Raw genomic sequence first — 25,044 nt, forward strand, 5'->3', positions numbered from 1 at the left:
GATCAAGTGGCTGTGGCATTTAGGCACTATGGCAGCCGTAGTAATTGCAAAGGTTGCAGTCACACTTGGTATGACAGAATGGCATTGTTCCGTATCCCTTCACTAACTCCCACTGGGATGAAGCATATTTCTCGTCCCCACTGACTTTGGACTTGGCCACATGTCTTGCTTTGGCCAATGGAAACTGAGCAAATGAGAGGTAAACAGAGATATTTCTATAGTTTGAATGTGTCCTCAAATTTTATGTGTTGGAAACTTAATCTCTAAAATCATATGTTGACTGGAGGTGGGGCCTGTAGGAGGTAATTACAATTAGATAATTAGGTAATTAGAATTAGTCACAAGGATGGGATCTCCATGATGGGACTAGCTTTATAAGAAGAAGGAGAAGGGAGAGCTGAGCTGATATACACGCTTGTTCCCTCTCACCATGTGATGCCTTCTGCCACATTATGAAGCAGTAAGAAGGCCCTCACCAGAGTCCAAGTAGATGCAGATGTCATGCTCTTGGACTTCCCAGCCTCCAGGACTATGAACCAAAATAAATGACCTTTCCTTTAAAAATTACCCAGTCTGTTGTATTTTGTTATAGCAACAGGAAATAGACTAAGATAGGTATTAAATAAATTGTGCAGTATAACTCACATCTGCACCCCCAAGATTACTATGAGAAGAGCTTGTCCCAGGGCTGGGCGCGGTGGCTCACACCTGTAATTCCAGCACTTTAGGAGGCTGAGGTGGGCAGATCACGAGGTCAGGAGATCAAGACCATCCTGGCTAACACGGTGAAACCCCGCCTCTACTAAAAATACAAAAATTAGCTATGCGTGGTGGTGGGCGCCTGTAGTCCCAGCTACTCGGGACGCTGAGGCAGGAGAATGGCATGAACCCAGGAGGCAGAGCTTGTGGTGAGCCAAGATTGCACCACTGCACTCCAGCCTGAGCGATAGAGTGAGACTCCATCTCAAAAAAAAAAAAAAATTAAAAAAAAATAAATAAATAATAAATAAATAAAAGAAGAGCTTGTCCCTGCTAGCTACTGATTCTTTAGCCTGGTTCTCAGGATAAGACAATTGGGACAGATGCAAGCCTAAGCTAAGGCCAAACACAGCTCAACTTCAACTCAAACCAAGGTCACTTCAGCCAGTCCTCAGACCTGTAGTTGACAAAAGTAAATGCTCTGTTATAAGCCATTGAGTTTGCGGGGGTGGATTGTTACAGGGCATTCATTGACAACTGACTATCACATCTGGCTGCTGCTTATTGCACTACATATACGAAAAATATCTGCTTAAGAACATGCATGGAGAACCAGAAGCCCCCAGTGATAGTTTTTAAGTAGTCTTTTATCTCATGCAGACTCAGGGCAGATACAGTGAGCATCAAGCTATGGTTTGAATGCTTGTGTTCCCCCAACATTCGTATGTTGGAATCTAAACTTCCAAGATGATGGCATTAGGAGGTGGCATTTTTAGAAGGTGATTAGATCACGATGGCAAAGCCCTCATGAATGGGATTAATGACCTTAAATAAATGACCCCAGAGACCTCCCTTGCTCTTTCTACCATGTGAGAACACAGGGAGAAGTTGGCATCCTGCAACCTGCAAGAGACCCCCTGCCAGAACCTAACCATGGTGGCATCCAGATTTTAAAGCCACTAGAACTATGAGAAATACATTTCTGTTTTTTTGTAAGTTATTTAGTCTATGATATTTTCTTATAACTGTTCAATGGACTAATAGTCTTACTGTAAGGGTTTCAGAGATGTAGGGCCAATTAAATGCTAAAAACTGTCTCTTACTCTAAAGTGGAAATTGATGTGGAGAAGGATTCAGAGAAGTAAAAGTGACAGTGCATGCTGCCTGCCTGTGCCTGCATACCGAGATCTCCACTAATTGCCTGCTCCATTCTGTCATTCATCCATATTCCGGAAACCCAGCCTTGCCTGCCCTCTGCTTTCCAAACCTCATTCATTATACTTTCTCTCAGAACATGTTTCTTTTCATCATATCCAACCTCTCTCTCATCTTGTCCAGGATTTTGGTTATATGAAACTGACAGGAGATATTGAGCTATGATTTCTGGCAGTAAGTGAATTTCTCATTGAAAATTCCAAATCTTGTAAAGGTCCCGTGAACTCCTTAAGTGTAGGGGCTATGTCTGAACTCATCTTTGAGTTCTTAAGTCTTATACCAGTCTCTGCAATTCACGGGAGCTTAATCAATCAGCTCCTGTAAATTTTTCCCCCATGGGGAGAGGAGTTTAACATCTGCTATATTTTTCAAATATATCTGTAAAAAAAGCAAAAAAAAAAAAAAAAGTTTGCATGGCAATAAAGTTTGAGATAAATCTCTGAAGGGTTAAGTATGTGTTATTAAAAACTCCAGATTTGCAAAACCACAATGAGATACCATCTCAAACCAATCAGAATGGTTATTACTAAAAAGTCAAAACATAATAGATGCTGGTGAGGCTGTGGAGAAAAACGAACACCTATACACTGTTGGTGGGAGTGTAAATTAGCTCATCCATGTGGAAGACAGTGTGATGATTCCTCAAAGACCTAAAAACAGAGATATCATTTGACCCAGCAATTCCATTAATGGGTATATACCCAAAGGAATATAAATCATTTTCTTATAAAGACACATGCATATGTATGTTCATTGCAGTACTATTCACAATAGTAAAGACATGGAATCAGCCCAAATGCCCATCAATGATAGACTAGATAAAGAAAATGTGTACTTATCTGCCATGGAATACGATGCAGCCATAAAACAAACAAACAAACAAACAAACAAAACAAGATCATGTCCTTTGCAGGAACATGGATAGAGCTGGATGCCATTATCCTTAACAAACGTATGCAGGAGCAGAAAATCAAACACAGCATGTTCTCACTTATAAGGGGGAGTTAAATAATGACAGTACATGGACGCAAAGAGGGGAACAACAGACTGTGGGGCCTATTGGAGGGTGGGGGGTAGGAGGAGGGAGAGGATTAGGAAAAATAACTAATGGGTACTAGGCTTAATACATGGGGGATGAAATAATCTGTACAGCAAACCCCCATGACACAAGTTTACCTAAATAACAAACCTGCACATGTACCCCTGAACTTCAAATAAGAGTTAAATTAAAAAAAGGAAAAAAGAAAGATAGAATTATATTTTTAATAATGGTAGATTGAATTACTTAGAGTAACCCCTTCTCTGAAAACAAAATGCTGAGAAAAAAAACCCCTCCAGATTTGGTTGAGGTCCTGGTCCTACTGGACTGCCCTCTCCTCTCCCCCGCAACTCTCCTGAAGCATGTATGTAAATGTTGCTCATTCTCCTGCACTCCAGGTGCCTCCGGGTTGGGAAGAAGGCTGTTTCTTCTCACTTCTCATCGCCACTTCCAAACTATTATGTCTCTACTCTTTACTGCCAAATTGTTGATGATTCGATTTGTCCACAGGAGTAGGACACAGACTGGAAATGTAGGCTGAGTTAGCGCATAAATGACCCTGTGGATCATGCTATGGATTTAGGATTTTATTCTGTAGGGAGCTATTGAAAATGTTGATCAGTGGCATGGCACGATCAGATTTGCCTTTTGGAAAGATAATTCTGGTGGTGTGTGAAAGCTGAGTTTGAGGGGGTTCACACAGAGCAGGGAGCAGCTAATATGCTATTCAAACAATTAAGTTCAGGCTTTAATGTGGCATTGAAACTGAAGAAGAGAGGATAGATTCAAAACCTATTTAAGAGGCTCAAAACCTAGCACTTGCTGTGTTGTACCCTAAAGGCTCTTTCAGTTTTCATCGATACCTTCTCTCCCGATTCAGACAACTTGTGAGTGTGTGGCCTGGTAGAAGCATCTGCATGCCAAAACAGGATCCTCATATTCTCTGACTCTTGTCCATCTCTGAACCCACTCCTACACAGTCTCTATTGGACATCTTCTTCCCTCAGAATGAATTCTCTAAGACTTACATTACATGAGTTAAAGTCATATTCATTTAATGTTCTGATAGTTAATCCTCTTCTCTATGAAATATCAGTCGATACTTAGGAAGAGGAAAGCATGTTTTGTGTTAAAGTAAAAAAATGGCAAACACAATTTCTCCTTAGCTAATGAATAGTAAGATGTGTATAAGAGAATATCTCAAAAACGGTTTCTCTCAAATTAAACATTAAATGTAATAGAAAAAGAAAATAATGGAAAAGTAATAATTCACTTTGGTTACATTGTTTATATTACACATGATCAACAGTGTGGAAGTTGCCGTGGTTCATAAATAGTCTCCATATGGTGTCAGATTATTCACTCTGTCTAGCAATCTGCAAACAATTTTCTCACATGATGCCAATTTTTAAACATACTAAATATGAGAGGTTTACCCAAACACATGAATCTGTACACTTTTTTTGAGATAACATAACTTGTTTAATGTCATGGAAATTCACCTACAGATTTATTCGAAATAGTATTTCTGTATTTATATACGACTTCATTCTGAAATTGTATCTCTTTTTTTGAGATAACACAGTTTGTCTAATATTGTGGGAATTTACATCCAGATTCATCTGATGTTTTATTTTAAGTTAAAAAATGCAGGTTCTCAACAGAACTGATTGTAGTCCTTATTCACATTGTATAGCACCTTGCTGCCATTGTGCTAGAAATCAGGGAGAACATACCTCAAAGCCAAGGCGAGCAGCAGTCCATCCTGATAGGTCCCATTGAGGGGCGAAGATCTTCCCAATGCTGCCGAGTGCCTTGTGGGAAACTAGGAGAAAACCAAGCCTCTATTTGCATGAATAAAATCTCCATATGGCTTCAAGAAGCTGTGCATGTGTGTGTTTTTAAAGTAGTTTGCTCTTTCCCACGATCATAGGAAGAAGATCATGCTTTAAGAATTTCAGTTTATAATAGCCATGCAGCTGTGGTTTAAAAAAATCAATAGTTGTGTGTGTGTGTGTGTGTGTGTGTGTGTGTGTGTGTGTGTATAAAGAAGGCAGATATTGAAAGAAAACAAGTCAAGGGACAGATAAAATTATGTCAAACAAAACCCAAAGGTGTGTTATGTAATGACAGAACTTTGGTAACTTTTGCACAACTTACTTTGAAAACCTTGAAGGGAAACTTCAGTGTAGAAAACCATCACCCTTCCCTCCTTGCCATACTCTCTCTGTAGGGGTGGAAAGGGCTACAGAAAGTCCCTATTGTTTTTGTGTGTGTTGTTCACTGTTTTCTATTGTCCCACCCACTCATTCCACTATACCTACAAGGACCAGCTGTGGCTCTCTAGTCAAGAGACAGAATCCACAAGGGACACACATCCCTGGGGCATGGCTAAGACTAAGGTGAGGAGAGTGAGGTTGCTGGTCTTTGTGCTGTAGTGGGTTGGATAGTGGTCCCCAAGAAGCCCATCCAAGTCCTAACCCCTGGAACCTGAGAATGTAACCTTATTTGGTCAAAGTCTTTGCAAATGGAATTAAGCATCTCCAGATGACATCATCCTGGATTAAGACTGGGCCCTAAATCCAATGTCAGGTGTCCTACCAGAGGAAGGCAGAGGGCAGGCGGACACACAGAGATGCAGGGAGGATGGCCATTTGATTAAAATGAAGGCAGAGATTGGCCTGATGCCACCACAAGCCAATGAACACCAAGAGCCACCAAAAACTGCAGGAAGCAAGGAAAAATCCTCTCCTGGAGGCTTCAGAGGGAGTGTGGCCCTGCCAACACCACAATTTCAAATGTCCGGCCCTCCAGAACCATGAGAGAATAAATTTCTAATATTTTAACCCACCTAGTTGTTTGTGATAACTTGTCATGGTAGCCCTTAGAAGCTAATATAGGTACAAAATATGAGAGTGCCAAAAAACCCTGTAATCAACAGAAACAACATTTTGATGCAATCTTTCTTAAAAATTAAAATTAATGTTTAAAAAGCCAAACTCATTATAAACAACATGTAGAAACTACAAACACAGATAACAACCATGAGGTCATAGCAGGGATGGCCATGACCATCCTGGGTGCCCCGGGTGGGCTGACCACAGTAGGTTAATAACTTGGGACTTTTTAACAGAACTTAAGCAAAGAACAAATGGTTCCACTTTAGTAGAGGCCAAACCCCCCATGGGAGAAGGAGAATAACCATAGCTGCACCCAATATCTTTCCTATGCTTCGGGTCCAGCTCTGCCTGGTTCACACACCACAAGACAAAAGCTCTGAAGTGAGCCAAAGCTACAGTGGAGGACTAGCAAAGATTTTGTTTAACCTCAAGTGCTTTGAGACATGCTTGGTAGGAGTTAATTCCTCTATGTGGCTACATTTCCTTTAGGTTTATGGTTCTAGCACCTGCCTTCCTGGCTTCTTCTGCCTCTGACTTCACTGACATCCTTCCAGCCCATCTTAGAGTCTGGCCAAAGCTGGGAGCTTCAGAAATGAACTGATTCTAAATGGAGGAACTGCCTTCAGTGGAAACCAGCTGTTTGTGCTCTTCCATGATCTTCTATATGGAGCATGAATCTGTCTTCCTGGCCCTCCTAAATTGTCACGGGGCCCCACTAAAGAATGAGGGTCAGAGCCTGGTGAGCTACCTGACAGGTGGAGGGTCAGCTGTTCAAGAGCAGGCAATGTTCTCACTATCAGAGAGATGCATCACATCCACTGGTCAAGGTTGCATCACTCATGTCTAGGGAGACACAGGCTCTACCAAGAGCTCCCTCTCCAATTCAATTGTATTTCTAAGTGCCTACTGAACTCTTCCAATATACCAGGCATTGTGGCAACTTGGAGCAATGGGGAGAGAGAGGAATAGAATAAAGTCACCAAAAAAAGTGAAAATATCTAGTAATAACTCGCAAACGCCCATGGACAGTGGGCCTACAGGAAAGAAGGAAAGGTCTACATGAATGACTATAGGAGGCTTAGGTAGCCTTATTTCTCCCTAAGACTCTTTCCACAGCTACAAGCTGTTTCCTTGGATTATTCAAAATATGCCAAAGATCTCCCATGGCTCTTTTCTACCTGTGGAGACAAGTAACAAATTCTGAAATGTCTCTATAACTTGTCATGACTTAAAATCAAGCCACAGAAAGAAATCAAGACCTGCATGATCTTTGCATTCCAATAATCAGTGACTGTAACTTACCACCTTTTTCTATAATACAGCTGGAGGGAATGATTTTCACTTGTGATTTTAGGGCAGGTTTTTTTTTTTTTTTTTTTTTTTTTTTAATGTATGGTGCACACATTTCAATTACTGATGATATCCTGTATTAAAATCTCCACAGATAACGGTGGGAAATGCAGTAACTAATCTGAACTTTTAAGGCTATGAAGCTGAGTATCCAAGTATCTGGACCTAGTCTTTAAGTCCAGATGTGAGTGGATGTGACATCGACTTAGAGGAGGATGTAGCTCACACGGTCCAGGTCAAGAAGGGCTGAGGCAGTTAGGTTCTGAGTCACTGTGGGGGTTGGGGGTGGCTAAAGTGCTGTGCAGGAAGTGTCATGGTGTCCATGTTTCTGCACAATGTGGGGTTCACTTTTATCTTTCTCTCCAAGCAGGAAATGACTTCTGCCAAAAGAGTTTAAAAATCCATCCTATCACCACAGCCTGCAGCAGACTGATGATCCTACAGAGAGAACACAGCTGTCAGAGCAAGTGAGCACCGCTTCTCACAAAGAGACTGAATGAAGCTGCTGGCAGACACAGAGCCCTGAGATCAGAGAGAAATGCAATGAGGAAACACAGCCAGTGCCAGGAGTTTGCAGAGGATTTTGGATGAAAGCAAAGCCTTCCATTGAAATCAATTGGTAAAGGTTCAGTCCATAAATGATGGACTTTGAGTGCATATATTGGGATATGTTTACTAAGATTTCATCACACAGGCTCAAAGCTGGAGATGGCCATCTCATACCATCTCATGTTTGATGGGAACAGCCCAGGACACTTTGAACAGGGTCCAGACTCAACCAACACCGCATCTTTAGCCCCAATAAAAGCTATTCTATGCTCCCTCATGAGGAAGGACTGTGGACTGATATCACGTTATTTAAAATGTATTCTTAAGTAGGTACATGGGAATCTCAAATCGCAAATGCAAGTGCTCTAAGACTTCTATTTTTTTAAATGAATGTAATTCTGTTTGGAGCCTCTGCGCCGTCAGGCAGTAGAAATTTAATCTCAGACAACTCAAGTTTATGTCTCCACCTCTACCTCTTTTTCTCCAAATCTATGTCTACATGCTCAGGAGACTGTATTGTGCTCTTCACTAGGCTAGGGGGAAAAAACTGGTTTTCCACCCATCTGGCTGTCCTGTTTTGTCATCCTTTCTGGTCACTGGAGGGCCATCCAAGGTTACTGCTGGCCTCACGCCCCAGGCTGAACACAAGGTTCCCCATCTCAATTCTTCTATGATTCCAGGGCCATTCCTTAGCATGCTACCCCATCAAACAGCCTCTGCAGCTATCTCCAGGGCCCTTTGGGAATTTTTCCATTGATCATGCTCAACCCAGGGCCATGGCCACACTGACTTTGCCTAGGGCCCCATCTACTTACATGTGCTTGTAGCATTATTATTGCGGGGTTTTGCCACCTCCTCAGAGCCCTCTGGAAAAGACCATGTGACCTTCTCTGCTGTGGATGAGTAGGACAAGGGGGGAAATGGTAGAGTCTATGTTCCTCCCTGGAGATCCTCTAGCATCTCATGGCCATCTTTCTGGTTCTCTCCTATCCCCAAGGACTAGGAAGAATTTTTTCTAGTTGTAGTAAAGGAGGAGCATACAGCAGATATGCTTTTCCTTAATAGACATTCTCCCAAGTCTACTGTTTGTGCCTTTTCTCTGAGCTTTGAGCTTGTAAAACCAGAGCCAGCTTTTCTTGAGTCCCCTGCTTGGTGCTGCAGCTCCCCTTCTGCGGGCAGTGGGGCAGATGCCTACCTGCCTGAGTGAGAGAATGAAGTTCTTCAATGAACTTCAAATGAAGTTCTAGGTTTAGTTAGCCTATCTGGCATCATTCATCTTCTGTGGAAACTACAACCAGTTTATTAAAAATACAGTTTCAAGGCATGCTGACACTTTAAAATGTTCACGAAGCATTGCTGATTGCTGGTATTTCCTCGCAGTCTGCTTCTTTCACTCAGACAGGTAGGCACCGCGCTGCCGCTCGCAGAAGGGGAGCTGCTCCACCAAGCAGGGGACTCAAGAAAAGCTGGCCCTGGTTTTACAAGCTCAAAGCTAGGTGTAGGCAACCTAACTGGCATCATTATTATAAATATTCCTGGTCTATGCAGACTCTATCTCTTAGAATTAAGATTCTTATGTTTATAATGGGAAATAAAACAACATGAACATTATCTTTCAGACTTATCTCCCTGAAAGCTATATTCGATATGTAGGTTCATCAACACATCTGAAACATAATCAGAATGTGGTAAGTACCTAATGTCTAAATTCAATCGAATACAGTTTTTTTTTTTTTTTTCGGGTGGGGGGTGGGCAGGGTGGGGATTCAAGTCTAAAGTGAATGACTTACTGGGAATAACAAGTTAAGCCTAAATCTTAAACATAAAACGTTTCCACCATCTATATGTAGATAAATACATCTTTCTCTTTTAACTAAAAAACCTAATATTGAGTCTATGCAGTATTGAGAAGTCAGTTGTTTAGGAAATTTGCAACTTGTTATTCACTTTGCGGTAAACATAATTTTAACGTAGTGACCAAAATTTTATCACTTCCAGAAAACTCTAAAATTTGAGCAAAATAACCTTTTATTTCAAACATTTATGAGGTTCTCTATATCTAGTTTAAATCAGTCTTGCAGCGTTTTATCATTCTTCTTACAAATTCACTTAACAGAAAGTGGTTTCTAGAGTTGGAAATAGTGTTAGAAGAGAAAGCCAATAGAAACTTCAAATGAAATGAAAAAGCAACAAATGTCAAATAAAGTTTAGACTTATTGAAATTGCTCACTAAGTTTCAAAAGGGTTGACAGGCGCAGAATTTATCTTGATATAGTTAATGTCCAGCTCTTACCTCCTTGAGGAAAAACTGCCAAATAACCCAATAAACACTGGGCTGCTTACCAGAGGCAGCTTAAAGATTTGCACCTGCAAAGTTAGAGAAACATCTTAGATAAAAGGCAAGAGCTTTAATTCTTTCTGCAGATTTAGGCCCCCCAATTAGGACACTGGCTTAATAACATCTGACCTAAATGTGTGACTATTTTGCAAGGGGAATGTACTGAACTTTAGAATAAAAGTTGGTTTTATTCTAAAACTGGTTTTTCAGTTTTTCAGCTGCCAGTCACCTTTATTCTGCAGGGAAAAAAAAAATACAGTTTGCTTTGTGGTACAATGAGTATCAAAATGTGGATTGTAAGTGGAATAATACAGGTCACATCATTCTCTTAATAATCCAAGCCTTTTTATGCCTTCTACTTCCTGAGAATTATCGAATACATTTTCTCATTTGGTTCTCAGAGGACACGAGTGGTTACGGAAACAGAATTTCGGAGATTACATCACTTGCTCAGGGTCACTGGGGATAATTTATACACAACACCCCACATTGCCCCTCCTCCCCCACCCCATTTCCTTTACCTGATCAGTGTCTTAGTCAGCTCAGGCTGCTGTAACAAAATACCGTACACCAAATGGCTTACACGATAGGTATTAATTCTTCATGGTTCTGGAGGCTAGAAGTCCAAGACTGAGGAGCTAGCAGATTAAGTTAGTGGTGAGAGCTCTCTTCCCAGCTTGCAGATGGCCACCTTCTTGCTGTGTCCTCACAGGGTAGAGACAGAGATCATATGGCTCTTCCTCTTCTTACAAGGACACTAATCCTACCCACCATGGGGCTTCACCCTCATGACCTCCTGCAAACCTAATCACTTCCCGAAGACTCTACCTCCTAATTACCATTCATTGAGGGTTAGGGTATATGAATTTGGAGATGGGGGGGGACATGAATGTTAGTTCATAACAATCAGCAACCAATTCCTTCAGGAAGCCTTCCCTGACTTCTCATTTTGATTTGGTTTCGTGGTCCCTGGAGGCAACCCCAGGGAATCTAGATCTTTCTGTATCATAGACTGCACATAACAGTGGGCCTGAACACTTGAGTTTCTAATAGTGCTTAGCCAGGTGGACCTGCGTAGTTCCTTCTCACCCCAAAATGTGGGTTATTGATATGCAGCATTGTGAATCTAGCCCATGATCCTTCCACACACAATCCCTCTCTTTTTCTCTGTTCTCAGTGACTTTGAAGGCCATGTGTTGAAAGTAGCATGAGTGATGGAACATTTTGAGTTTTGCTTTACATCAAAAGAAAATACAGTCACACATCATTTAACAATAGGCGTATGTTCTGAGAAACGTGTTGTTAGGTGATTTTGTCATTGTGTGGACACCAAGGAGTGTACTTACACAAATGTAGATGGCATAGCCTACTACCCACCCAGACTACAATGTGTGGCCTATTGCTCCCAGGCTCCACACCTGTAGAGCGTGTTACTGTATTGAATATTGTAGGCAACTGTAACACAATGGTAAGTATCTGCATATCTAAACATATTTAAATATAAAAGTACAGACAAAATAAGGTATAAAAGATAAAAAATGGTATACCTGTATGTGGCAGCTCTATTATAATTTTTTTTTTTTTTTTTTTGAGAGGGAGTCTCATTCTGTCACCCAGGCTGGAGAGCAGTGGCACAATCTCCGCTCATTGCAAGCTCTGCCTCCCGGGTTCACGCCATTCTCCTGCCTCAGCCTCCTGAGTAGCCGGGACTACAGGCACCCACCACCAGGCCTGGCTAATTTTTTGTATTTTTAGTAGAGACGGGGTTTCACCATGTTAGCCAGGATGGCCTCCATCTCCCGACCTTGTGATCCGCCCGCGTCGGCCTCCCAAAGTGCTGGGATTACAGGCATGAGCCACTGCGCCCGGCCAGCTCTATTATAATCTTATGGTACCATTGTATACCTTGTCTGTAGTTGACCAAAAAATTGTTATATGGTGCATGATGATATGTAATAGAAAATCCCTTTCTTTTACTAAAATATAATTTAAATTTTACTGTATCTTTACCAGATGAATTATTGAAACTGACTACTGATGAAGAATTGAAGTTGAATTTTGAGAATATGTTACTTATTTCACTTTACATAAAACTTAAAAATGAGTATTTTGAGCTTGCTGAAAATACTTTATGATTTCTTCTCCTGCTTACATAAAGATACCTCTGTGACTGCAATGTCCCTATGATTGAGAATCATTAGCACAAAACATAAGAGCAGTTTAGATACACATTATCCCTTGAGAAAGGCTGTCACCAATCCAGTCTAGATTATGTAAATGAACAAACCAGAGACAAGTTTATTTTTCACGTGGAAAACCTTATTGACATGCACAATGTTTATTCAAGCATAAAGGTGTTTTATTCAGGAACCGCTGTTTTACTCATAACGAGTGTCATAGTAATTCTCTATATTAGTCTTCCCAAAATACATTCTCAATAAGCAATTTTGTAAGTTTTTTGGTTTGTTTGTGCTAGGTTTATTATCATTATGCCTATGGAAACGTAATTTTGTGACTATTGAATTTAATAATCAAAGATCAGACTTGTATTTTGTATATTGCTTTATTTTATTTTTTCCAGTTTTCCATTTTTGTTAATTATTTTAAAATATTAGTCCATGATGGATTGGGGCGGGGGGGGGGCGGGGAACTAACAGCCAAGTAAAGCAAGTCCTTCCTCACACCTTAAGAAACACCGGGGTTCCTGCCTTGGGGCTTATGGTGAGGGGAACCAGATGATTTGTCTCTCTAGTCCTCAGGAACCAGATTAGTGCCACATCTGGGTAGGACTGATGAGTAGAACACAGCCCTATCCATAGATCCTGAACCATAGCTGCACACGGTGACGGGGTGGGATTTTGTGTTTTCTCTCTAGAGGGCGGTGGCGAGCGTACTTTATGTGTGGGAAGAAGAGTGAAATTATTTGCTAACCAAAAATGGATACTGTTTCAGAGTGCTCAGATAAGAATTGTGTTAATGTCAGCAAGGAAACGAATATCCAGAGGTACACAAGCTGATAACATAATAGTAGTTAACTTTCTTTGAGCTTAGTCTATGACAGGTTCTACGCAGGATTTCCCAACCTTGGCACCATTGACAAGTGGTTGAGGGGAGGCTTTCCTGTGCACTGTAGGATGTCTAGTAGCATCCTTGGCCTCCACTCCCTCAATTCCAGTGGCATCCCTGCCCCCGTTGTGATGACCAAAAATGTATCCAGACATTGCCAAATGATTACGCCAGAGGGATAATCAGTCCCGGTTGTGAATCACTGGTCTAAGTGCATTGCAATGGCAGGTCTCTGAGTAGGTGCTGTTACTATCACCTGCATCCTTCAGATGAGGACAATGAGGTGCAGATTAGCTAATGAAGGAGCCCAAGGTCAGGAAGATAAGTGACAGAGCTGGGGCTCGAACAAGCACATGTGGCAGGGACCCAGACAGCTGTGTCTGGGCTGCCTGAGCTCTCCCCAGCTTCCGTAGCTGAAAGGTGGTAGTGGCTTCAGCCTTGCAGGCTTGCTTTCAAGGAAAACATTGTAGCTGTGTCTCCTCCGTGACCTACTTTGAAAAACTGAGCCGGGCGCGGTGGCTCAAGCCTGTAATCCCAGCACTTTGGGAGGCCGAGACGGGCGGATCACGAGGTCAGGAGATCGAGACCATCCTGGCTAACACGGTGAAACCCCGTCTCTACTAAAAAATACAAAAAAACTAGCCGGGCGAGGTGGCGGGCGCCTGTAGTCCCAACTACTCGGGAGGCTGAGGCAGGAGAATGGCGTGAACCCGGGAGGCGGAGCTTGCAGTGAGCTGAGATCCGGCCACTGCACTCCAGCCTGGGCGGCAGAGCGAGACTCCGTCTCAAAAAAAAAAAAAAAAAAAAGAAAAGAAAAAAAAAAAAAAGAAAAACTGAAGGAAGGGTTACTGGTTCTGTAACACAACTTAATGCTTTCCTTAGAAACTTGCTCTTCTTCTCTTTCCTTTCTCAGCAAAACAGTACCTCCAATGAACCCATTACTCAATTCAGAAATTTTAGCTTTCTTCTTTTCCAAAAACCCCTAGCCCATTACAAAGTTGTAGAGTATCATGCCTATAAATTCAATTATAAAATAATCTGAAGTAAAAACCTGTTTTTTTCTCATAAAACAATACTGTGAATATTTTCATAGATTATTAAATATTCATCTTCAGTATAACATTTGATGTCAGCATAATATCCCATCTTTGAGAAGTAGCCAATCTATTTAACTAAGTCCCTATTTTGGTGCACTGCAAGTTTTTAGTTGCACTGATGTTTCATGTGTCATGATAATTTTGGAATGCACTGGGCTCTTTGTGTGCATCATCTAATTTAATCCTCACAACATTTTTAGATGGGAATCATCACTGCCATGACCAATTATAAAAAATGTTCAGGAAGTCACCCCATAGCAGATACTCAGCAGGTTTAGGCTTCAATAGCTCCAGGAATCATGCTTCAGCTCTCACAGCATTGCTGCACTAAATTAAATTGCTCTATATTCAACTATTAAGATTCAAACAGAAAAAAAACAATAGAAAACATTTTATATTTTTTTGAAGTGTCTAAATCAAGGTAGAATTTTAATAATAATAAGCTCTGGTATTCAGTCTCCCTATACCCTTAATAAAGACAATTGTTGCCATTACACATTCAGAAAAAGAACTTTAATTCTGACACTATTATGTTACTAACCATTAATAATTTAAAATGACATCTGCCTTTGTACCACACTCAAAGAGTTTTCTAAGAATGTTTTTTTTTGTATCCACAAAATTTTATACAGAATTATGACTGCATTTGAGGAACATTTTGAGTATTCTCCAATGCTTAGAAGTACAAAAGCGTGCCTGCCTATAATCCCAGTACCTTGGGAAGCCGAGACGGACGGGTCACCTGAGGTCAGGAGTTCGAGCGCAGCCTGGTCAACATGGTGAAACTCTGTCTCTATTAAAAAAAAATACAAAAATTAGCCAGGTGTGGTGGCATGTGCCTGTAATCCCAGCTACTCAGGAGGCTGAGACAGGAGAATCTCTTGAACCCAGGAGGTGGAGGCTGCATTGAGCCAAGATTGTGCCACTGCACTCCAGCCTGGGTGACAGAGCAAGACTCTGTCTCAAAAAAAAAAAAAAAAAAAAAAAGAGGAAAAATGTCTGTTTCTTGTATCATTCTTATCACTGAAATAAGTCACCTAAACATCTTTGCTAAATGGTCCTTTAGTTTCAGTGACTGTTCATTCTCCAAAATATTGAAAATTTTCTTCTCTAAAATGAAGTCTCTAATATTGTTTTCCCATTAATATGTATCTGTCTTACTGCCCATTAAAAAAGTAATATACATTACATACTTTATATCTTTAAAGCATGAGGTATTTTAAATAAAACAGAAAAATAATTGTTTCTATTGTCCCATGTTGTTCTCCTCCTTTTTGTCTTGTGAGTCTCTTTAGCAGTTTAGAGGCAAATGCCATTTGTCCTGTAGTTAGGCTTGAAAAGTTGCATTCTTTTGAAGGACATAGTGATTCAGAAGATTAAAATATTTTATCCTACATTACTGTAGTGATCATATACTTCAACTTGCAGAACAGAAAACTTCACTAAAAATAAGAGAAGATCCAAATATTCTAAGCTTAATGAGGGCCATATGTCCAGCTGGAAATAACTTATTACAATGCTTGCAATAAATACTCATAAGTAGGACCAAATCAGATAGAGAAATAGAATAATATAGAAATGGGGCAATTCTGGGGTTATGGGGTGGGGAATAGGCACAAGGTGCAACCTGGAAAGGCAAACGAGCTTCAACTCAAGGGGTAACTTCCATCATTATCATTAGACAGTGGCTGAACGGAACACATGACAAAATAGATTCTAAGGTTGTGCCTGAGCGTATGGGGAAGGTTTTTGTCATTGACTAGTGATGTCCTCTGAGTAAGAATGATGGTAGGGATGTTATGAATTCACCCAGTAGAGGATGAGAGATGAGAGAGATATGGAAAGGACTTAAATACTAGGAAGCAGAGAGGAGCAGGCAATGAAAATCCCAGGGTATACCTGGAAGTTGGAGGAGGCACCAGACGTAAGGAGAGGAGGAAGGCACACAGGCCCAGCGAGGATGCAGCACCAAGGGAGGCTTATTCGGGCAGCTCTCTCGACCCACAGCCTGCATTTGGATTCCCCTAAAAACACAGATCCCTGCACTACTCCACCGCCAGCCAACTCGCGGACCAGGGCTCCCCAGTGGAGACGCAAAGCTATCCTGCCTTCCAGGACAATTCAAGACATTTGAAATCCAGAGTACATGTCAGCAATATATGTCATAGAATGTTAGAGGAGGAATTTTAAACCGTTTTCTTTCTTTTTAAAAACATTTCTGTTCCAAGTAGCCCCTTAAAAGTAGTGCTTTTTGGATTTATCTGTCTTGCTCTCCATTTTTCTATCTGCTCATTGCCAGTTATTGTTAGGAAACCTGAATGAAGCAGCTCTTTCATCTTTCTAATTTTCTTCTCTTTTATTTTTTAGTCGTTATATCAACAAGTTTTTGGGGAAATATTTTTATTTCAATATCCCCCAAATAACTTTGTAAAACACTTTACGCCTGACATACAGTTTACAATGAAAGCTAAAACATTCAGCCAAATGATTAAATACTAGCAAAAGATATTATTTCCAATGCATTATAAATATTGACATTTTAAATAGAAACAAATATTTCACTCTTTTAAGTGTATCTAAAAGAATTTAAACTATCTATTGATTTGATACCCACATCATCCATTTTAACAAAATATGAACAAATTCTTCTTGGAAAACCTTAAAGTCTCTATTTTTTTTCTTTCTTCAACTTGCATTATCATTTTACTTTCTTACAGAATTTCCTTCTAGTATAATATATTTATGTTCAGAATTTGGTCACCCTGTCCTGCTACTCTGCAACAAAATTATAGATATAAATATAAAACTTAGAATGCTTTTATTTCTTGTGGGTGTACCTAAAGTTAATAGAATATCTTCCAGATTATCATTGAAACCATTAACAGTTTCAATTTTATTTTCAATTTCAGTTTACAATTGACCAACATAACATAAATATATTACAAATTTTGCGAAACAATTTTAAAACTTGAGAAGTAAAATTTTGCTGCAAATGCATCTTTTAATGAGTTAGGTGAGAATGCTTTTTAAAAATTAGTTAATGGATCCATGGATTAAAAAAATGAGACAAAATGTAGCATCAGCTCTACTCTTTTTTATAAATCAGACAGATGCAAAGTATGAAAAACAGTTCTCATGAGTAAATAGAGTATTTTTATTATTGTCTTGCCTGTCAATTCTTGAATTCCTTCTAACTTGGAAACCCATCTACCACTCAAAGAACTCCTACACCACTGTTTTGAATGAATCCTTTGTTTAGGGCACCCCAGGTTCTTACCATCTGCACAGAGCTCCTTATTAAGGTGTGTACCTGCTTGAGTAAAGTGAGAGACAGTAAATCACGAAGTGGGAAGTAAAACAGATAAACCCGCCAGGCGTGGTGGCTCACGCCTGTAAATCCCAGCACTTTGGGAGGCCGAGGCAGGCGGATCACCTGAGGTCGGGAGCTCGAGATCAGCCTTACCAACATGGAGATACCCCGTCTCTGCTAAAAATACCAAATTAGCCTGGTGTGGTGGTGCATGCCTGTAATCCCAGCTACTCAGGAGGCTGAGGCAGGAGAATCGCTTGAGCCCAGGAGGGGGATGTTGTGGTGAGCCAAGATCACGCCATTGCAATCCAGCCTGGGCTACAAGAGTGAAACTACGTCTCAAAAAAAAAAAAAAAAAAAAAAAAAAAAAAAAAAAAGGTGAAACTGTACCCCCATGGGGGATGCATCCTTAGAGTGTTCCCAAGAATTTTAAGGTGAATCTGAAAAATAATTCCCTTAACACCACCTTTGGGTGTGTAAAGTACCCCCAGGGAGGGGGCAGATAGCCCATTATAGAGACCTTTGGTTTAGAGAAGGAAGAAATTATGGGGAGTTCAGGAAAGTTTTGTGGAGAAGCTGGTATTTAGGTGAGCTTCAAAGGGTGAGTGGGATATTAATACTAAAACTCTACTCAAATTAATTTTATTATTTCATTCATAGATGGTACTGCTTATCATCTAAAAATTCCACAGACACACAGAAACCCTATCTGTACATTGATTTACTATTTGGGAAATACCATAATAATATATTATAAACATAGTGATATAAACTATAATATCTTTTATCACTGAGCATTGAGTCACCGGGAAAATAAAAACTTTTCTTTAGATTGTTACAGTAGATTGAATGTTTGTGTCCCCCAAAATTCATATGTTGAAATCCATGGCCTTTGGAGGTGGGGCCTTTGGGAAGTAATTAGGTCCTGAAGGTGCAGCCCTCATGAATGGAATCAGTGCTCATATAAATGGGACTCCAGAGAGCTTTCTCATCTTCTTTCCACCATGTGAGGACGCAGTGAGAAGATGGTATATATGAACCAGAAAAGGGGTCCTCACCAAACACAGAGTCCTCCAGCACCTTGATCTTGGACTTCTAGCCTCCAGAACTATGAGAAACACATGTTTGTTGTTTTAAGCCTACCAGTCTATTGTATTTTGTTATGGCAGCCAGGACTGATTAACACATTGTCTAATGAGTTCAATTACAAATATATGAAGTGTCAATTAAAACATTATAAAGAATCAGAATAATCATGACAGAATTGGAACTCGTGACATCAATGAGACTGAGTCCTTTAAATCTAATTCTTAAAAATTTTGACAGTTATTCCCTATGGCTTTAATACAATGGATATATTAGTAATGATTACTGTATTATCATTTAGTAAAGTATGAATAATCAAATTAGGATTAGGTAGAATTCTATATAAATGAAAATATATTTCTCTATAGAACAAGCAATTAACAAATATGCATTGACTTCCAACTCTGTTCAAGTTAAGAAATACATGTGAGGTAATTTCTCTCTACTTCTTCAGTTGAATTATCAAAATATTTGATATTAAAAATCTTGTGAAGCAAAGTACATTATATTTCAGGGTCACCTCATTAAATTTTTGCAGAAAACCTAAAGTAACTCACAAGTATGTCCCATAAATAATTAATGAAACTTTGTTAGTGAAAAATATAATCAATCTACAAACATTATTGGACATCCCTTCTAGCACCATGTTAGGAGGTATGTGAGGGGGTGTGTGTGTGTGCGCGTGCGTGTGCTGAGGGTGTGTGTTTGTGTGTGCACACGTGTGTGTGTGTGTGTTGGTACATCCCCACTCAGAGAAATGGATAAATCAAGGAAACCTACTACTATAGTAAAGGGCAGTAGATGTTACCACTTAGGGAAGTATAGATCCTATGGCAGCCAAAAGGTGGAGAATGAATGTCAACTTTGTGGGGAGATAATCATAAAACCCTTTTTGGAAGAACTAAATCTTGGTTTAGAGAGCCAGAAGGTAAGAAAAAATGCTTACTTTCTTCCTGAAAGCAGAAGGCTTAGAATATGAGATCAGGTGGTCTGGAGTAAAGGCAAGCAGTGGATACACGGGAGTGAGTGGACACACCAAAAAAGAGTTTACCGCACCCATTATGGTCCATCAGAGAACATCCTCCATGAGAGTGTCTGAACAACCCAGGAAGGCAAAATGACTAGGTTGGTTGATGTTTGCCAATCCTTGTCAACAGCCATACCAGAACTAATGTGACAGGAAAATTAATAGAGATGCCATGAGGTCAGAGATGGAGGCTATATATGGGCCCAACAGCCTGGATTCCCAATTACCAGGGCTGATCTACCTCCTGCTACCACTGGCCCTCCAACCTATCAGCAACAAAGAACAATGGTAAGACCTGATGGCCCTGTTTTTCAAGTGAACAACCGGTTACTTGATAGCAAGTCAACCACACTGGGTACTTTCCATGTGGGAAAGGCCAGTAGTTCATCTTTGCAGGGATACTTATTCTGGCTTTGGGCTTTCATTTCTTGCCCAGAAAGCTTTAACCAGCTCCCCTATTCAGTTTATGGCATTCTACAGGCTTGGAATCTCATCTGATATAACGTCTCTCCAGGTGATGTATTGTACAGTTTCACTGGACATACTGGAAAATTTTAACCAGAAGGCTAATGTGATTGATTCTGATTGTAGAAAAATCATTCTGGAAACACAGTTGAGGCTGAATTGGACAGAAATGAAACTGGATTCAGGGAGAAGAGTTGGAAAGCAACTGAGATGTGATAAGGTTCTGAAATAAGGTAGTGGCAGTGGAAAGGGCTTAAGAGATATTAAGGAGTAGGATTTACAGGACTTGGGGACTGATTAGATAACAGGGTTAGGGAGAGGGAGAAGTTTAAGATAACTCCTGGATCTACACTTCCTTATCATCCTGCTTTTAAAAATTAACCATGGAGGGATAAATTAGACTTCAGTTGATTGACAGAGCTAGAAGAAAAATAACTTGAGAACTATTTTGTCTCCTTGAAATCTAAACCATTTTAATCCCACTTGGGATCAATTCTGTTATTCATTATAATATGAAACATTATACTTTTTAAAAACTCTGAATAATGAAGGAGGAACTAATTCCCCTTTCACTATTTTGTTTTTCAAAAAAATATGATCCTTGCACATATATATTTGTCTGGATAGAATAAAAAGACCTTCCTTGATTCTTTCTTGTGTAATGTGTGGGCAAAAGGAAAAAGAATGAAAATATAATTTACTTTGAATTATTAATGATCTAATCATAACAGCTTAATTCAATCCAGTAAAATCCATTTATTTTCTATGCCACGTGATGCTCTGGCTGGGTGCTGGGCTGTACCATGCCTACGCCAGTTAGAGGCTGCTGAAAATGCAGGGCCCAGTGGGAGCTCCTGAGCTAGACAGAACAGGTGACCAAATGATTTGTGTATGGAATTGCCAGGACAGAGTTACAAAATGAGTTTGAAAACCTGGAAACAGAGCCTGAGTTACAGAAATTTTTGTGCTCTAGCTTTTTGCACATGTAAATGGATTAAAACAGTGTGATATTTGATTTGGCACACTAGATTTGAAAGTGAAAGATCTGCTTTGTGAAAGACTGCTAAATTAGATTCCTGGAAACTTTCCCTATCACTCTAGCAAGGAGGACTAGGTGATTTCTTACTCTTGTTAATGGATGACTAAGCTCAAGACCTTTGCTTTACATCCTGGTGTCTTTAGGTCTAAAATAAACAAACAAATTCAGAAGTAGTTTCTCCTTTAATATAAATCAAAAACGAAGCAGAAAGAAACATCATATATCAATGGTGATGTTTCCTAAAAATATATTTAGAGTAATTATACAATCTTTAAACTTGCACATCATTTTTCTTCTTTTAAATAAATATTGATCAGGAATACAATGTAAAGCACAAGTCAAAGAAATGCAAACAATGATGCAATATTAGTACATCCTCTACTAAAACAAAATAATTTTATTTTTATTTTTTATAATTTCAGCTTTTATTTTTGATTCAAGGGGTATGTGTGCAGGTTTGTTACATGGGTATAGTGCTTGATGCTGAAGTCTGGGGTATGATTGATCCTGTTATCCAGGTACTGAGCAGAGTACCTGATAGTTTCAGTCCTTGCCTCACTCCTGCATCCCTACTTTAGTAGTACCCTATTGATATCTATTGTTGCCATCTTTATGCCCGTAAGTTCCCAATGTTTAGCTCCCACTTATAAGAGAGAATATGTGGTATTTGATTTTCTGTTCCTGCATTAATGCACTTAAGATAACGACCTCCAGTCACATTCGTGTTGCTGCAAAGGACATAACTTCACTGTTATTATTGTTATTATTATTATTATTTTGGGATGGAGTCTTGCTCTGTCGCTAGGCTGGAGTGCAGTGGCGCAATCTCGGCTCACTGCAACCTCCGCCTCCTGGGTTCAAGCAATTCTCCTGCCTCGGCCTCCTGAGTAGCTGGGACTACAGGTGTGCACCACCATGCCCAGCTAATTTTTGTGTTTTTAGTAGAGTTGGGATTTCACCAACTCTATTGGCCGGGATGTTGGCTGGGATGGTCTCAATCTCTTGACCTCATGATCCACCCACCTTGGCTTCCCAAAGTGCTGGGATTACAGGCATGAGCCACCACGTCCAGCCAATTTTATTATTTTTATGGCTGCATGATATTCCATGGGGTATATGGACCATATTTTCTTTATCCAATCTGTCATTGATGAGCACCTAGGTTTATTCCATGTCTTTACTACTGTGAATAGTGCTGTGATGAACATGTGAGAGAATGTGTCTTTTTGGTAGAATGATATTCCTTTGGATATATACCCAGTAATGGGATTGCTGGGTGAAATAGTAGTTGTGTTCTAAGTTTGTTGAGAAATCTCCAAACTGCTTTCCACACTGGCTGGACTAATTTACATTCTGATCAACAGTGTGTAAGTGTTCCCATTTCTCTGCTGCCCCACCAACATCTGTTGTTTTTCACCTTTTAATAATAGTCATTCTGAATTGAATGAGACAGTATCTCATTGTGGTTTTGATTTGCATTTCTCTGATGATTAGTGATATTGAGCATTTTTTCATGTTTCTTAGCTGTTTGTATGTTTTCTTTTTAGAGGTGTCTGTTTATGCATTTGGCCCACTTTTTAATGGGGTTGTTTGTTTTTTGCTTGTTGAATTGTTCACGTTCCTTGTAGGTTCTGGATATTAGACCTTTGTCAGATGCATAGTTTGCAAATATTTTCTCCCATTCTGTAGGGAGTAGTCTGTTTATGCTGTTGATAGTTTCTTTAGCTATGCAGAAAATCTTTAGTTTAATTAGGTCCCACTTTTCAGTTTTTCTTTCTATTGCAATTACTTGTGAGGATTCAGCCATAAATTCTTTCCCAAGGCCAATGTTCTGAATGGTGTATCCTAGGTTTTCTTCTAGTAGTCTTATAATTTGAGATCTTACATTTAAATTTTTAACCCATGTTGAGTTAATTTTTGTATATGATTAAAAGTAGGAGGCAAGTTTTATTCTTCTGCAATATGTCTAGTCAGCTTTTCCAGCACCATTTATTAAATAGGGGAGTCCTTTCTCCGTTGCTTATTTTTGTCGACTTTATCAAAGATCAGATGGATGTAGATGTATGGCTTTATTTGCAAAATTTATTTGCAATCTATTTTGTTCCATTGTTCTATTATCTTTTTGTACCAGTACCATGTTGTTTTGGTTACTGTCACCATATAGTGTAGTTTGAAGTCACGTAATGTGATGCCTCCAGCTTTGTTCTTTTTGCTTAGGATTGCTTTGGCTGTTCAGTTTCCTTTTTTGGTTCCATCTAAATTTTAGTAAAGCTTTTTACTAATTCTGTGAAAAATGATATTAGTCATTTCATTAAAATAGCATTGAATCTGTAGATTGCTTTGGGCAATGTGGCCATTTTAACAACATTGATTCTTCCTATCTATGATCATGGAATGGTTTTCCATTTGTCTGGATCATCTATGATCTCTTTCAGCAGTGTTTTGTAGTTCTTCTTGTAGACAGCTTGCACGTCCTTGGTTAGATGTATTCCTAGGCACTTTACTTGTGTGTGTGTCTATTGTAAATGGCATTGTGTTCTTGACTTGGTTTTCAACTTGAACGTTATTATGGAAAGGTTACTCACTTTTGTACGTTGATTTTGTATCCTGAAACTTTACAGAAGTCGTTTACCAGTTCCAGGAGCCTTTAAGAGGAGTCTTTACAGTTTTCTAGATATAGAATCACATTGTTAGTGAAGAGAGATAGTGTGACTTCTTCTTTTCCTATTCGGATGCCTTTTATTTCTTTGTCTTGCCTGACTGCTCTGGTTAGGACTTCCGGTACTATATTGAATAGGAGTGGTGAGAGTAAGCATCCTTGTCTTGTTACAGTTCTCAAGGGGAATATGTCTAGCTTTTACCTGAAGAAAATGGTTTTCATTCACACTTTTATTCAATAACAAATCTTTGTCTTTTATTTGTTTATCAAACTGTTGAGTTTACCATATGTCAGTCACTTGTGTAATAACTATTATTATTAATAATAATACTCATTCATTATCATTAAGTAAATAATACAGACAAGACCTCTACTTTCAATGTCAGAAACACTTGTTCTCTGTCACATTTAATGCTACTAGGTCTCCTTTTGAATGCAAAAGGAATGAAGATAGCCAACAGTTGGGAAATTATTTTTCTAATTACTTCTATGATTTTTATCTAGTTTTCATTACTTGCATGAAGCATTCTTTAAGTTCTCTTGGATCATATGGAGATAAAGAAGATACAGTTCTTATCCTTAAGGATTTTGCCATCTAGTGAAAGTAATTGACCAATTCCAAGATTATGGAGATAAACTAAGAACTCCATGTTGTCCTTCATGTGAAGTTTTTGTAATACAAATGTCCCCAAATTACACTCCTTTTATTATACTCTCACCTAGTAATTAGCCTGCATACAGCTAAAAATGCTAAGATAAAGGAAATGGATAACATTTTAAGCATTATCAAGAGTTTCTTTTATGGAAAGCCTCTCTTAATATTACAGAAATTAACACTTTTAAGAAAATATAAAATAAAATACTAAGTTATGCTATAAATTTAGTAAGCACTTAATTTTTACAGCCATTATAACAACTTCCTAGGAAAAACCCACAAAACTTGAGATAAGTTTGCCATCAAATCTTTAAGAAGTAGTTGACAGTAAGTGAACATGAGAAAAACTGAGTTCTCTAGAGTAGTTGAATTGACTTACGAGGCTGGGAAGACAGCAGAGAGGTTTGGCTTATAAGGCTGAGAGAGAGGGAATGTCATACCTCTCACATCATAGAGAAGAAAGAGAAAGAGGAATGAATTTATTCTTGCCCAGTTTGGGATCTGAAAGTAAACAGCCATCAAAATGGCCTACAGCCAAGGTCAGACATGT

The 25,044-nt window shown here is 39.4% G+C and overlaps 1 long non-coding RNA gene across 2 annotated transcripts in view; it reads right to left on the bottom strand.

Moving 5' to 3' along the window:
• Nucleotides 1–25,044, bottom strand: part of LOC123573927 (uncharacterized) — a 232,434-nt gene that overhangs the window by 84,552 nt on the left and 122,838 nt on the right. Inside the window, exon 4 of one of the 2 annotated variants that reach the window (XR_006698652.3) lies at nt 4,690–4,778. The exons of the other annotated variant lie outside the window; for it this stretch is intronic. This is a non-coding gene — a long non-coding RNA (uncharacterized lncRNA). The remainder of the gene's footprint in view (nt 1–4,689; nt 4,779–25,044) is intronic. 2 annotated transcript variants of the gene reach the window in all.

This window comes from Macaca fascicularis, chromosome 6 (genome assembly GCF_037993035.2).
Source record: "Macaca fascicularis isolate 582-1 chromosome 6, T2T-MFA8v1.1".
In the NCBI taxonomy this organism is placed as follows: domain Eukaryota; kingdom Metazoa; phylum Chordata; class Mammalia; order Primates; family Cercopithecidae; genus Macaca; species Macaca fascicularis.